This window comes from Lynx rufus, unplaced genomic scaffold (genome assembly GCF_022079265.1).
Source record: "Lynx rufus isolate CCGP_SWC_20201006 ecotype Redwood Valley unplaced genomic scaffold, mLynRuf1.p SCAF_1, whole genome shotgun sequence".
NCBI lineage: Eukaryota > Metazoa > Chordata > Mammalia > Carnivora > Felidae > Lynx > Lynx rufus.
In genome coordinates, this window is record NW_025814823.1 from 57399128 (window position 1) to 57415758 (window position 16631).

Sequence of the window (16631 nt, forward strand, 5' to 3'; positions counted from 1 at the left end):
AAATAGAGGTACTTTCTACTTTTGTATATGCTTGATTTTTTTCATTAAAAATTTTAAAAATGTATTTTAAGTACTTCATCTAACAATAGCAGAAGGCACATTCTTCTCAAATTCACATGGAACATTCACCAAGATAGACCATATTCTGGGCCCTAAATGACACTTTAAAAAATTTAAAATAATAGAAATCATATAATGTCTGCTCTCAGACCACAATGCAATTAAACTAGACACAATGCAATTAAATCAATAACAGAAAGATAACTCAAAAATACCAACAGACTTAGAGATTAAATAATATACCTTTAACACATGAGTGAAAGAAGACACCTCAAGAGAAATGAAAAAAACATTTGGGATTAAATGAAAATAAAAATGTCACTTATTAAAATTTATGGGATGCAGCAAAAGTAGTGTTTAGAGGGATATTTACAGCCTTGTATATTTATATTATTTAAAAAAAGTTTTAAGATCATGATTTAAGTTTCCATATTAGGCAACTTAAAAAAGAAGAGAAAATTAAATCCAAATAAAGCACAAGAAAGTAAATAATAAGATTTAGAGCAGAAATCAATTAAATCGAATACAGGAAATCAATAGGGAAAATTAACAAAACCCAAAACTATTTTTTTGAAAAGATCAATACACTATCTAGCCAGTCTAAGGAAAAAAACAGAAAAGACACAAATTACTAATATTAGAAGTGAAAGATGGTACATCACTACAAATCCATGGCCGCTAGAATGATAATAAAATAATTCTATAAAAAACTCTATGCCCGGCACATTTTATAACAGAGATAAATGGATCAATACCTTGAAAGACACAAACTGCCAACACTTACACAAGAAGAAACAGGTAATCTGAAAAGGACTATATTTAGTAAAGAAACTGATGCAATAATGGAGAAACTTCCAAAACAGAAAGCATCAGGCTTTGTTTATTCATTGATGAATTCCACCAAACACTGAAGGAAAAGTTATACCAATTCTCTACAATTTAATTCAGAAGATAAAAGTATTCTTACCATATGATCTATCAATAAGTGTCCTTGGTATTTTATCTTAAGAAGTTGAAAATTTATGTCCACAGAAAAACCTTCACACAGATATGTAAAACAGCTTTATTCATAATTACCAAAACTTGGAAGCAACCAAAATGTCCTACAGTAGGTGAATGGATAAACTCTGGTACATCCAGACACAGAAATATTATTCAGCAAATAAATGATTTATTGAGCCATGGAAGGGCATGGAGGAACCTTATCTATATATTACAAGTGAAAGAAGCTAATCTAAACAAGTACATACTATAGAATTTCAACTACATATGATAAGCAATTAAATGTATGAAACAGAGCATGAAAAATAGACAAAATAAATGTTAACTATGATGATGAAGAGTATGATGAAGAGGTGATAAAGGAATCAGTCATGGCTTGAGCTTTGATTTTATTTTAATATTCACAATAGAAGAAATCCCTACTTAACCAGCACTGAGCACAGATAGTTAATGAAGTGTCTAATGTCACCTGGCCTTATCAGAACCTCGCAGCATTTTCCTTCATCCTGCAAAGTCATATTCTCAAAGGTCTACCCAGAAAGGAAAGGTGCTTCTGCCCACATTCTTAACTCAGGACCATTTTGATGAGGAGTCCACAGAGTTTCCATTATTTCAGTGCTACACTGATTGAAACGAAAAGAGGAAAAAAAAAAACCAATTGGAGGTTTTGTGCTCATTCTATTTTAGAAATCCCATCATCTTCTCTATAGAAAAAAAAAAGTGACTCTTCTTGTTTCTCAGTATTTATGCTTTAGGATGAAAATAACAGCAAGGAATAGCATTCAACTTTTGTATTTTGGACTTGACTCATGCCATAATCTCTAGGAATGGGCGCTTATCTCCAGGGATAAATTCTGCTCCTAAATAGGTATACTCGGACAAAATGAGATTCTCTCAGATTTCCAGTTACTCAATCTCTTCAGATGAAATGAAGATGAATTTCATTTTATCTTACTATAAATTACTCTCAAGGGTGAATGACACATAAATGAGGTTCCTATATAATAACACAATGGGCTGAAAACATATGGCTATTGTAGAGACATGATTTTTACTTATGGAGTGTATTTGACACTGGGTCATTCAGTAGCAAGTATTATGTATGAAGATTTCCCACTAGCTACTCTTTCAACCCAAGACTGTGTCTCTATCATAAAATCCAATATTTGTTGTTTGTTGTTGTCCAATGTTTGTTGTTTTTCTTTTTTGGATTTTGGTTTGTTGTTTGTTTGTTTGTTTGTGTGTTGGGGGGGCTCAATTCATTATCTATTATCTGGGTTTCCCTATGCAGGAAATAAGAATAATTAAAACAGCCATTCAAACAATGAACACAAGATATTGTCAATCTCTGTTCAGTCAATAGTATGTTCAGTTACCATATGTCTTTATTCCTACAGCTATTGGCTGAGTTTCTGAATACATATATCACTTATGCTTGTGGATTTTCTTCTGGATGTTGGACTTATATAAATATAATGAATCACTATTATTATTATAAGTTAGAATAATAAAATGTTGCTTACATTAAATCATGCAACAAATTATCATGGTACTCATTTGGCACTTCATTAGAGTTCCAATGAAAAGAAGATAACTAATTTAATTTTGATATTTAACACTAATATAGGAATGAGGTGAGAATGTTCATTATGAAAGTAGCCATCTTTTCCTCAGTCTTATGCCTTAAATATCTCTATATGCCTTATAATTCAGTTTTCATCTTTCTAAATAGGATTGATTCTAATACTTTAAACAAAAGTAAACATTTCCCATTATGTTTCCTGTTTTGTTTTCAGTTTCATTTTTTTAATAAGAATATGATAAATGACTTGGATTTACCTCAAATGCATTCTTCTGTGGCCCAACAAGCTTATTACATTTAAAATAAAAAATAGAAACAATGTTACTAGAAGACTGAATCACTGACACATGAAGCTTTTTTCCTTCCTATCTGCTCCGTTGATGGTTTTCATCAGCGCCACTTACATGCCATAGAAAATAATACCCCACTTATGTTGAGATGACTTTTCCAGTAATATCAAATATCTAGAGCAGTTTAAAACATGAACACCATTCAATCATATGCAAAAAATTATATTATTTCCTTAAAGAAAAGTTCTTCAGGCTGCCATTCAGAGCGTATGCATGCTAATTTTAGACATCATTTGGATGAGGCTGTTTAGTTGCTATTTGAGTCTGTAGCACATTAGCAGCAGTAAATTAGAAGTCTTTCTTGTATGTGTGTGTGTGTGTGTGTGTGTGTGTGTGTGTGTGTGTGTGGTTGTACATGTGTCAAAGGTTACAAGATATATTAAAATATTGTTAAGGGTAGAAGAAATTGTAAGTAGATACAGCTAGTGCAAAGACCCTAAGGTGGGAACATGACTCATATCTTGAGAGAATAGTAGAAAGTGAGATAAGAGCAGTCAAGTCATGTAAGGTTTTGTAGGCCGTTGTAAGAATCAATAGGACTTATTGGAGTATGTTGAGCTCAGAAGTGACATGATCTGACTTAAATGCTAAAAGGATCATTCTGGTTTCTGGGACAACAGGCTGCAGTGGGTATGGGGAATAGTTAAGAAATCAGAAAGTAGGCATTATAGCAATCCAGATGATATATGTTATTTGTGTGCAGTAAAGTGGCATTGGTAAGAAGCCGATACAGATAGAAGTAGATACAGATAATCTTGAAGTTACACCCAGCTGATGTTGGTAATAAAGGACCTAAGTCATTACATAAAAGTTAAATTATATTCAGTACATGTTATTTAAAAGGCAAGAACATGTATAATCAGTTTGGAAAAATTTCCATTAAAATGTTTAAACCAAAGCACATTAAATGTTTAATTTTAAAGGGTAGGTTTCTATTCTGGGAAAAATCACTTACATGGACTAGCACATTTTCTGACAATCTGGGGAAAAAAGGGATTTCTAAATAATAAAACAATATCCCTAGTAATGAGCTTCTGGAGCACAGCCACTGTGGTGGTTAATTTTATGTGTCAACTTCACTGGATCACAGGGTGCCCAGATATTTGGCTAAACATTATTTCTGAGTGTGTCCATGAGGGTGTTTCCGGGTGAAATTAGCATTTGAATCAGTGGACTCAGTAAAGCAGTTTACTCTCCCTGATGTGGGTGGACATCATGCAATCTGTTGAGGGCCTGAATAGAACAAAAAGGCAGAGGAAGGAAGAGTTTGGCCTCTTCTGCCTGACTGCTTGACTTTGGACATCAATCTCTTACCCTCATTGGTCCCAAATCTCAGGCCTTTGGGTCCAACTGAATCACACCATCAGCTTTCTTGGGTATCCAGCTTACAGAGGGCAATCAGGGGACTTTTCAACCTCCATAATTATGTGAGACAGTTCCTTATAATAAATGTCTTAACCTCTTCATATCTTATTGATATATACATGTGTGTATACGTACACGTGTGTGTGTGTGTGTGTGTGTGTGTATCTCCTGTTGATTCTATTTCTCTAGAGAACCCTAACTAATATAGCCACGATCCCTGCATTAAAGCCACATTTCTTATTTTACAACTGATTCATTAAATCCTAATAATAGGATTCCAAAGAAACTTCACTGATGTGGAATAATCATAAGAAGAATGTCTGGAAAAATTGAAGAAAGAGTACAAATTGAAGAAAGAGTATAAATTATAGACAGGGAGATTGTTGGCTACAGAGTGAAAAAGGAAATGTAGAATCAGACTGAAGACAGACATAGTTGGAACTTAATGCAATAATCCATGTGGGAAATAGTTAAGGCATAAATTAACTCAGTATCCCTAGACTGATAGTAACCAAATTTTGACTAGAGGATCCAGGTTTTTTCAAAGCTATTGTTGAAACATATTTGCTATTATAAAAATAAATTACATAATGTAGATTGTTCTGCTACATATATTTTCAGAAGTTGAATGATATATTTGAAAGTTGTAAATTTGAAAGTATTAATATTTGAAAGTTGTAAAATTCATAATGAATATAAAAACATGAGCTGTCAGATACCCAAAAGGTCAAATGACCAAAAATTTAGTAGTCACTGATCACTTTGGGCCCTACCACCAGGTTGGATCCTGTAGGAGAATATATAAATAAATGTTAAATGTTGCTTTCAGCATAGAGAATTTAGAAATGTATACATAAAGCGGGCTAAAACAAAGTTAAATAACACAATGAGAAATTATGATGATAAAGATTCAGTCTGACAGGATGATTCTGGAAATCATTTCTATGGTTTCTTTTTTTTAATTTAAAAAATATCATGTATGTTTGTTTGTTTGTTTAGAGACAGAGAGAGAGAGAGAGAGAGAGAGCGAGCTGTGGAGGGGTAGAGAGAGAGAGAGAGAGAGAGAGAGAGAGAGAGAGAGAGAGAAATCCCAAGCAGGCTGTATGTAGTCCACACATGGCCTGATGCAGGGCTGAAACTCACGAGAACTGTGAGATCACGACCTGAGCCAAAACCAAGATTTGAATGGACACTTAACTGACTGAGCTACCCCGGGGCCTCTCTATGGTTTCAAAGATGACCTTTGCACCAAAACATCCTGTTCATGACTGACCAAATACACACCTTCATCCAAACCTGCTTCTACACCTCACTCTCCATTGCCAGTTCACATTAGCATTATTCCAAACTCCATTATATCAAATTCCAATGTTAGGATGAATTCATTAGTTTCTCTCCAAAGGTGTTTCTTTTTTGTTTACTAATTCTTTTGAAATTCTGTACTTGCTTTTCTCACTTTCTCACAATATTTAGAAATATTAAAGCTATTTTACTTCATTCACTTTTTCCCATTTCCCATATCCACACACTTGCTAAATTCTGTCAGTTCTCTTACATCACTACATTTTGCAAAATTCTCTGCCTCTCTCTTGTAATGTTTCCTCTTGTTAATATCAGGTTTAATGTCAGATTTTTATCATCTGCTTTATCTGTTACAGTATCTACCCAAATAATCACCAAGTTTCTGGATTCTAACCTATTTAATCTGTTCTCCACATTGCCACGTGAGTTATCTTCATACAAACAGGTTAAATGCTGTCACTTTTCTTTTCAAAAACTTTCTGTGGTGACTCATTTATCTACAAAATACAGTTCAAATTCTTTAACATAGATCTCAATTGAGATCAAAGATCTCAATTACTTGACTGTAAATTTCCTTTCCATCTTCATCACTTGAAATCAAACTATCTTTCCCTTTTCATGACCTCATCACTTCCATCTTTTATTTCCGAAACTCATGAGTTAATCACATCAATCTACTCACCATTTTTCAAATATATACACACACACACACGTAAATCACCCATCCACTGTGCTCTTTTGCATTTGGACAGATATGACCTCAAACTTATTTATTTTAATGATAGAATACTACGCCAAATTCATCTTTGATTGACTTCAAAAAAAGAAATCATGAATATCTGAACTTTTATGAGACTGATATACTACCTACTGCGCTAAGGAGGCAGGTGGATTTCAGAATTTTTTTTAAAAATATTTTTATGTTTACTTATTTTTGAGAGAGAGGGAGAGACAGAGCGTGAACAGGGGGAGGGGCAGAGACAGAGGGAGACACAGAATCCAAAACAGGCTCCAGGCTCTGAGCTGTCAGCACAGAGCCAGACACGGGGCTAGAACTCACAAACCGTTAGACAATGACCTGAGCTGAAGTCAGATGCTCAACCGACTGAGCCACCCAGGAGCCCCAGATTTCAGAATTTTTAAAGCAAGAGTTTGGATCAACAATCCTGGGGATCAACAATCCTGTCTGTAGCCCTTCCCAATAATATTTTTTTCAATTTAAATTTAAAATTTTTATTCAAGTAAACACCCCATATAGAAAGTGTACAAATCGTCACTATGGAGTTTGATGACCATGTAAACAAGAATCAGATAAAGAAACAGAACACTGACAGCAACCTCCGAGACTACAGTGCACCAGAGATAACCTCCAACCTAATTTCTGCCACCATACGTATGTTTACATATGTTTTGCTCTATTTTATCTTGGATAAAAATAGAATTACACAGCATTGCTCTTTTGCGACTTAGTTAGCTCAACATTTTACTTATGAAACTCACCCATGTTGTTACATGTAATTAACGTTCACTCTTAGTACTATATATTCATTCATTAAATATTCATTGAATGGATATGATATAGCATAATTATCCATTATAATATTGAGTAATATTTATTTTTTCCCCAAATTTGGCTATTTTTAATAGTTCTGTCAAAATCTGACACCTATATTTAGTTAACTCTGGAACACATTTCTATTTGGTAGTATTAGGCACCAAATTGTTGGGTAAAGGTTTTAGTATATTCCATTTTGGTAGGGTCTGCTAAATAGCTTGCCAAAGTGCTAATACAGTAGGTCCCCCTTATCTGTGGGGGACACATTCCAAGATCCCCAGTGGATGCCTGAAACCATGTGAAGTACCAAACCCCCTATACCCTATGTTTTTTCCTATACACCTATGATAAAGTTTAATTTATAAATTAGGCACAGTAAGAAATCGACAATAGTAACTAATAATGAAATAGAAAAATTATAATGATATAGTATGGTAAATTATGTGAATGTAATTTCTTTCTCTCTAAAGATATCTTATTGCACTGATCTCACCCTTCTTGTGATGATGTGAGATGATCAAATGCCTACCTGGTGAGATGAAGTGAGGTGAATGATGACTGACTACTGTTGACTTTCTGATGATATGTTAGGAGGAGGATCATCTGCTTGCTGTTCTTGACTGACCACAGGCAGCTGAAACTGTGGAATGTGACACTGCAGATAGGGGAGTACTATATTTATCCCCCCACAAACAGCCTATAAGAGTTTGAGTTGCTCAAACATGTCTACCAGTATTTAACATTTTTGTCTTTCTTATGCATTCTATTGTGTACATAGCAGTATCAATTTTTGGATTTTAATTTTAGGTTTTTATTCCCCTGATGAGTAAGAAAGTTGATCACAATTTCTAGTGTTTATTGGCTGTTTAGATATCTATTTAAGTTTAAGTCTTTTCCCCATTTTTCTCCTATCTTGGGTGAACTTTTCCTTATTTATTTAAGAGTTTTTCACATATTTAGAAGAGTTCCTTATATATTGTGAAATCTTCATCAGATCTGTGTGCTGCAAATGTCTTCTCCCACAATATGGATTGCCTTTTTACCTTCTTACAGGTAATTGGATAAAAAAAGATGTTCTTACCACTAGTGTAGTAACACTTTTAATTTTTACTTTGATTACTGATTTTGTATCACTTTAAAAAATATCTGCCTGTTCCATAATTATAAGTATATTCTTATTTGCTACTTTCTGGGAAATTTATTATGTTACTTGTCATATGTAACTTTATAATCCATCTGAAATAGTTTTTTTGTCTATGGAATGAGAGATCAAAATTCATGCTTAAAAACTGCATAGGAAGTTGACAAAGCCCATTTTAAAACTTGGATTTTTTTATAATTTGCTTGCTGAATTTTATAAGTTCTTTATATATTTTGGATACTAATCCTTTATCAGATACGTCATTTGCAAATATTTTCGCCCATACCATAGATTGCCTTTTGTGGACGTTTTGATTTTGTTGATTGTTTCCTTCACCGTACAAAATCTTTTTATTTTGGGGCGCCTGGGTGGCGCAGTCGGTTAAGCGTCCGACTTCAGCCAGGTCACGATCTCGCGGTCCGGGAGTTCGAGCCCCGCATCGGGCTCTGGGCTGATGGCTCAGAGCCTGGAGCCTGTTTCCGGTTCTGTGTCTCCCTCTCTCTCTGCCCCTCCCCCATTCGTGCTCTGTCTCTCTCTGTCCCAAAAATAAATAAAAAAAGTTGAGAAAAAAAAATTAAAAAAAAAATCTTTTTATTTTGATGAAGTCCCAATTGTTTATTTTTGGTTTTGTTTCCCTTGCCTCAGGAGACATATCTAGAAAAAAGTTGGTATGGTTGATGTAAAAAATCTGCCTGTGTTCTCTAGGATTTTTATGAATTCATGTCTCACATTTTGGTCTTTAATCCATTTTGAATTTATTTTTATGGATGGTCAGCAATTGCACTACTAAGTATTTACCCAAAGAATACAAAAACACTAATTCAAAAGGATACGGCACCCCAATGTTTATGGCAGCATTATCTACAATAGCCAAATTATGGAAACAGCCCAAGTGTCCATCAACTGATGAATGAATAAAGAAGATGTGGTATACATATACAATGGAATATTACTCACACATTAAAAAGAGTGAAATCTTGCCATTACTAACAATGTGGATAGAGCTAGAGGGTATTATGCTATGCAAAATAAGTCAGTTAGAGAAAGATAAAAACCATATGATTTCACTAGTATGTGGAATTTAAGTAATAACACAAATGAACACAGGGGAAGAAAAGAGAGAGAGGCAAATCAAGAAACAAGGCTCTTAACTATAGGGAACAAACTGATGGTTACCAGAGGGGAGGTGGGTGGGGCACATGGATTAAATAGGTGATGGGGATTAAGGAATGCACCTGTGATGAGCACAGGGTATGGTATGGAAGTCTTGAATCATTATATTGTACACCTGAAATTAATATTACACTGTATGGTAACTAACTGGAATTTAAGTAAAACCTTTAAAAATTAAAAATGAAAGTAAGAAATAGGATTTTTTTTGCGTCCTTAGATTTTTGTCAAGGAACATCATCCATATTATGATTTTATTTTACAGATTGCAGTCACTTTTCTGTGATACCTACTGTCTGCCATCAAACTATTTGACACTAAACAATGACAATGTAAGATATTTTATAGGTAACTATTGAAAGAATTTGCCACTGGAAATAAAACCACATGCATCTACTTCATTTCATAACAATTACTTATAAATAGCTCAGTATTCATAGACTAACCCTGATCCTACTCAAATCCTTCATGTATTTTTTTATGGGCAACTAAATTTCCCATAAAAGTTAATTTAATCGTTGTAAGGAAACATCTGAGTGATGCCTGGGTGGCTCAGTCAGTTAAGTGTCCCACTTTGGCTCAGGCAATGATCTTGCGGTTCATGGGTTTGAGCCCTGCATCCGGCTCTGTGCTGACAGCTCAGAGCCTGGAGCCTGCTTAGGATTGTGTCTACCTCTCTCTCTGCCCCTCCCCTGCTCACACCCTGTCTCTCTCTTTCTCTCAAAAATAAATAAAAATTAAAAAAAAAGTAAACATCTGAACAAACTGAAAATTAATGACTTTTCTTAGACCCATCAGAGAATTGAGATTTGAGGGCTAACCATACTCCCAAATCTGTTAAGGCATGTGAATAAAGAGGAGCACAATCAAGATCTGTTTACTTAAGGCAAAAACTGCTGGAGTCAATACTGTTACAAACTCTTAAATGATAATTGTGGCAAATTGCTGGAGGTTGATTGTGGACTAATGTGAGAGTCAGAAAGTCCTGAAGGCCTTAATCTTAGTGGGGACCAGATATTTTTGTACATATTACCTCTGGGAAAACTCCTACCATGTTCTCAGGGTAAAGAGCCAAGAAAAAACTGACTCCTGGATCTGGAAGGAGAAAGAGAAAGTAGCTATTTTGAAATATGCTCAAATCCTTCTCCTGAGGAGAAAAAGATAAACAGAATTTCATCACACTAGAGAAAAAGACATTTAGTCAACTCCAGGACGCTCTGGCTTTCCTGTAACACTTAGTGATGACAAAAAGAAAGCTAAGAAACATTGCAAAGTTTATAGCCACGGAACATAGGACCACTACAATACTGAGAATTAATCATCACATTATAGAATGCATCTTTCCTGCTCTCATACACACCCATCAGCATATCAACAAGACTCCAGTCAAATTAACAGTACAGTATAGGTGAGTAATGTGTAAGGCATAGCATCTATTGTCTTCAATAGGACACTAGATTAACTTGAAGCACCTGCCATCAAAGTTGTAGCACACTTTATGAACAGCTCAACTTTCAGCCAGAAAACATAAAGCTTCACACCAAAGTTCTCTTACCTTAGTTCCTATCACCTGATATATCATGTCTGAATTTCATCAAAAATTATAAAGTATATTGGGGCACCTGGATGAATATCTGTTAAGTATCTGACTTTCGCTCAGGTCATGATCTCATGGTTCATGGGTTCGAGCCTCATGTCGGGCTTTGTGCTGACAGCTCAGAGTCTGGAGCCTGTTTTGGATTCTGGGTCTCCCTCTCTCTCTGCCCCTCCCCGCTCATGCTCTGTCTCAAAAATGAATAAACGTTAAAAACATTTTTTTAAATTAGAAAAATTATAAGGTATATTAAAAGGCAAGAGAAACACAAACTGAAGAGACAAAGTAAGCATCAAAACTACACACAGATATGACATAGATTTTGTAATTACCAGACAAGGGATTTAAAATAACTGCATCAAGGCTTCAATGGAAACATTGACAACATGTAAGAACAGATGGGAAATTTAAGCAGAGTGATGAAAACAACCAAAATTCAGAAGGAAATGGTAGAAATAAAACAAAAAACAACTATAACATAAATGAATAATGCTTTTAATGGGCTTATCCTCACACTGGATATAACCCATGACAGAATCAGTAAGCTTGAAGATATGTCAATGGAAACTCATAAAACAGAAATACAAAAATACAAAAGAAAAATAATGAAAGAAAAATCAGAAAAGAACACCCAAGAACTGTGCGACAATTAAAAAGTCATATTCATAATTGGAAGACAAGAAGAGAAGAAACGGAGAACTGAACAACAGAAATATTTGAAATAACAATGGCTTAGAATTTTTGAAAATTAATAACATACACCAAAACACAGATCCAGAAAACTTAGAGACTACTAAGTAGTGTAAATATAAAAAACTATACCTAGGCATATCTTATCTAGACTTTGTAAAGAAAAAAAGACAAACAAAATCTTGAAAGAAGTCAGACATTAAGAATGTGACTTTTTATAGCATAGGGGATAAAATTTTGACAAGTAAAGATAAACTAGAGGGAAATTATAGAAAAACTTCACCTAAAATGTTGAATATCTAGTATAAATTTAGCATTTTATATGCAAATTATGATCTTTTACAATCGAGTTTAAGAGATACATAGATATACATTTTAATAAGAATACTACAACATATTTCCAGAGTACCGCAGTAGACTTTTTAAAAATTGTGTCTTGAGTGACTGTATTATAACATGAGAGAGATCATCAAAGTTGTAACACACAGTGAGATGTCCAAATTCTACCATTCTGAAGGGGTTCAATGAGTTCTGGCCTGCAAGTAAATCATAATAGAAAGGTGATCAGCCCTCACCTGCAAGGGAAAGCCACCAAATAATGGAGGTCATAGAAAACAGGGTTCATTCTGTTCTTACACGCCATTCTCAAGGGAATTCGTATTTGTCCTTTCCAAGAACAGTACAGAGCTGTTTATAGGATTAAAAGCTTGTCACATGATAAAAGAATATCTCAAAAGTGAAATCAATACTCAGTATCCTAGAAATCCTAGACAACCCTTCCATTATACTGCTTGAATATTAATCACCAATTCCATACCTTGGGTATACAAATTCATAAAACCAGTAGTTACATATTTGAGCAAATGTAAAAGTACACTGAGTCTGTTTAACTTTAGTTAAATGTTATTAAGAATACCAGATGTGAAATTCTAAATGCCTTATCTTAAAATTAAAAAGCTTTATTATAATTTGATCAATCAAGGACGTTGCACTTCTCAGGAATACTAGTAATTCTTTTACTTTGTTTTGTGTTAATCAGAAAGGCAGGACTCATTTGCTGAGAAAAGTCAAAGACATAAGTTCTTTTTTAAAGGCTTACTGTCTGAAGCTTTCCTACAAAAGAAAAAAAAAACAAGAGCTTCAGATTTTATTTTCAAGGAGTCTTAATACGTTAATTATAGTCATTAAGGATGATATAACTTAGAATCTCACACTTTGTCAAAGCTGAAAGCTAGTGAAGCAAAGATCTATCATTTACTGATTTGGCCTTAAAACATTCTACATTTAAACATAACATTTTATACACAATTGTAAAAATGTCTTTATTATAGATAGCTAATAAGTTATTTTTTTTCTCAAAATAAAAAACAAATGACTTTTTTTAGCCTTAATATAGCTTTTTTTTTTGTTAGCTTTTAAGAAATCTCAGTACAGTAAAAGTTCTAATTATAAAATTTTTACAGAAGAGTTACAACTGACATCAATTATGTCTTTAATTTGGGAACTTTAGCAGCAAACACTGTCAAGATACTCTCAATTCTGTTTCCTTCTTCTTCCTCCCTCTCGCCCCTCCTCCTCCCCTTCTTCGCCTTCTCTCCTCCTCCTCCTAACTCCTTCTCCTCCTTCTGCTTATCATTTTCTCATTAGCATGAAGTTATTTAGATTCGGGCTAAAGGAAAGTAAATAAAGATGATGAGTGCAATCTCCATGGTTGGTCATTAAATACTCTGCAGGATAATCCACATTCTCTTCCTTCATTTGACCTGCCAGATCCAGTGGAAGATTCTGAAGAGGATCATAGTGGATGATGGAACTATAACATGGAAAACATTAGGATCTTTTGAGTCACTGCTTAGTGGAGAACTCTCCAGGGAGACATCTGACTACAGTAGATCTTGTGTGAATAACTTCTTTCTGATCAATTAGTTAATTGATGTGCTGGGGCAGAACAACATAGGCTTTATTCTGCCCCCAGCCATGTAGTCATGTGCAAGTCACATAATTTGGGGCTTTAGTTTCATTATTTAGAGAGATTGGGATAACAAAGCTTTATGTGGCCAAAGGAGGCTGCACTAGTTTAACTCCTCATAAGCCTGTCTACTAGTCCCAAGATCTGAGATTCTAAATTTTGTTGTTTATATTGACAATTTTTTAAAAAGGATTGTTTAAAGTCCACTATAAACTTAACACATTATGAGAGTTAAAGAATTACATGTTTTTTCTAATATTAAAGTACTGAACCATGAAATAAATTAATATAAAATGAAAAAGTAGAAAACATTAAAATATTTAATGTGTGCATAGAGCATTAACTTTGATGTAATTTTAAAGATTATAATTTTCTTTGTGGGTATAACAATAAGAGAAGATGCAGATGTGGAAGTTCATGTGAGTTATGACTGGTAGGATGGATGGGTGTAGGTCATGGGCATAGAAAGGGAAATCACATTAGCAAAGAAATGCAGTGACCAAAGCACATTCAGATTTCAGGAGTCACTGTTTTCTAATAATTTCTGTTCTTTGTTTTCCTACATGGGATGAGAGCTAAACTATAAAGAACAATTTAGTCCTCTTAATTTTAACAGATGAAAACTCAAAGCAGGTATTGACAATTATATTATCTTAGTTCTATATTTTTGTATATAAGGTTGGACAGCTAAACTATCTCTTCTTCGGGCATTGGTAGACCATGTCCCTAATCCCTCTCATCACCTATTATTGTATGGCCTGCAAGCAGAGAATGTCCTTTATATTTTCAAATGATTGGACAAAAATAAAAAGAGAAAAATATTTCATGACATGTGAAACTCATCTGAAAATCAAGTGTCAGTATCCAATAAATGAAATTTTATTGGAAACAACCACATTCATTTGTTTTTGCATTTTTGCGGTTGCTTTCATGCAACAACATAATTGAGTAGTTGCTATAGAGATCATATGGCCTGCAATGCCAAAAAAAATTTACTACCTGGCCTTTTGCAGAACAAGTTTGCCAAGTCTTGTTTTATTTTCTTCCTGTAACACTGTGTTAATTTGTAAATTATGATGGATAATATAAAAAAATTATCCGCAATGACACCCATAGATAACAGCAAACTTTAACAAATCAGTGTTGTTCACTTTTTATGTAGTCTCCTGGGAAGAACTTAATCTTTGAAATCAGTCAAACCTTTAATCAGTTAAATCATCAGTTTAAACCTTGGATCCTTCATTTACTACCTCCTTGATTGTATACAAGTCAATTAACTTGTGTGACTTCCTTTTCTTTTACCAAAATATTATAATTCCTCACAAAGTTGTTATAAGGAATAAATAATATGATATATACATATATATACATTATGCATGTATAATGTAATAATACATTAATACAATAATATAATAATACAATAATATATTATTACATTATGTACTATTTAATAATAATATATATAATGTCATGTATATATGTATACATGTATGTGTATATATGTATAATTATATGTATAATGTCACTGTTAATATTTTTATTATTTGGCTATAAGAGAATAAATATGCATTTTGATATGAAATTTGAAACATTGTTTTTGGTTTTATTTAATCTACTACTTTTAATATTGAGAGGCTTTATGTAATTTAGATAGATTATTTTTCCTTATCATGGATTAAAATCAGAATATTGTACACAATTTTCTTAAGAAAATTATCTACAACCTATAATACATATCGAATATAGTTGTTGGAAAGGGTGTTCTAATCCTAGATTATTTCAGAAGCACAGCACATACAAGATTTATCTGGATTATATCTGGAAGAATTGACTTAGGAAATCAAGCTAAGGATCTGTTCTTGCTTTATTACTTGCCATTAGCATTATACCACACTGGTGAAATTTATTTGAATATTCTAGGTGCTTTTTTTTTTTTTTTTTTTTTAATTTTTTTTTCAACGTTTATTTTATTTTTGGGACAGAGAGAGACAGAGCATGAACGGGGGAGGGGCAGAGAGAGAGGGAGACACAGAATCTGAAACAGGCTCCAGGCTCCGAGCCATCAGCCCAGAGCCGGACGCGGGGCTCGAACTCACGGACCGCGAGATCGTGACCTGGCTGAAGTCGGACACTTAACCGACTGCGCCACCCAGGCGCCCCTCTAGGTGCTTTTTTAGTATGAATTTATGCAGTTTTTATTTTAGCTTTTCACAATAACTTAATCACATTTAAGTTGTAAGAATTTTTTATCTACTAATATTTCATAGAAATGTGTTAAATACATTAAATATATATAGTTATATATACATAACTATATATAGTCGCTTGCATATTAAGACGGTGCATAATTAGTCAACGGATACTCCAAGTTGAATTACAGTTTAAAACCATCATACACTACTAAAACCATGAATACCAGAAATGGTGTTTCTGTTTCTACTCAACTATTAGCATCCATCCTAAATTTAGTCAATTTACTTATTTACTTTAGGCATTTACTTATAATTAATCCACACCAGAAAGAAAGGGTTTGAATCTACAGTGGCTGATAATACTAATTAAATTTCTACTCATATCTTTAGCTTGTTATTCATCTTACAATACTGGTTAAGGATTATTAGTAACAATGAGAAGTATTTAAAGTGGATATTGGTCAAGAAAGATAGAATGAAAGCTTAAAATAAAGTAGTTGTGTTGAGGCTACAGAAGAAAGATTGGTAGTGAGAGATAAAAGGTAAAATGGTAGAATTTCATTAAATAATTAAGTACAGGTGGTAACTCAAAGAGTTAAGTATGATCCCCTAGCAGTATGACTTGAGTGTGATCAAACAGATGGTTTGTCACCAATAAA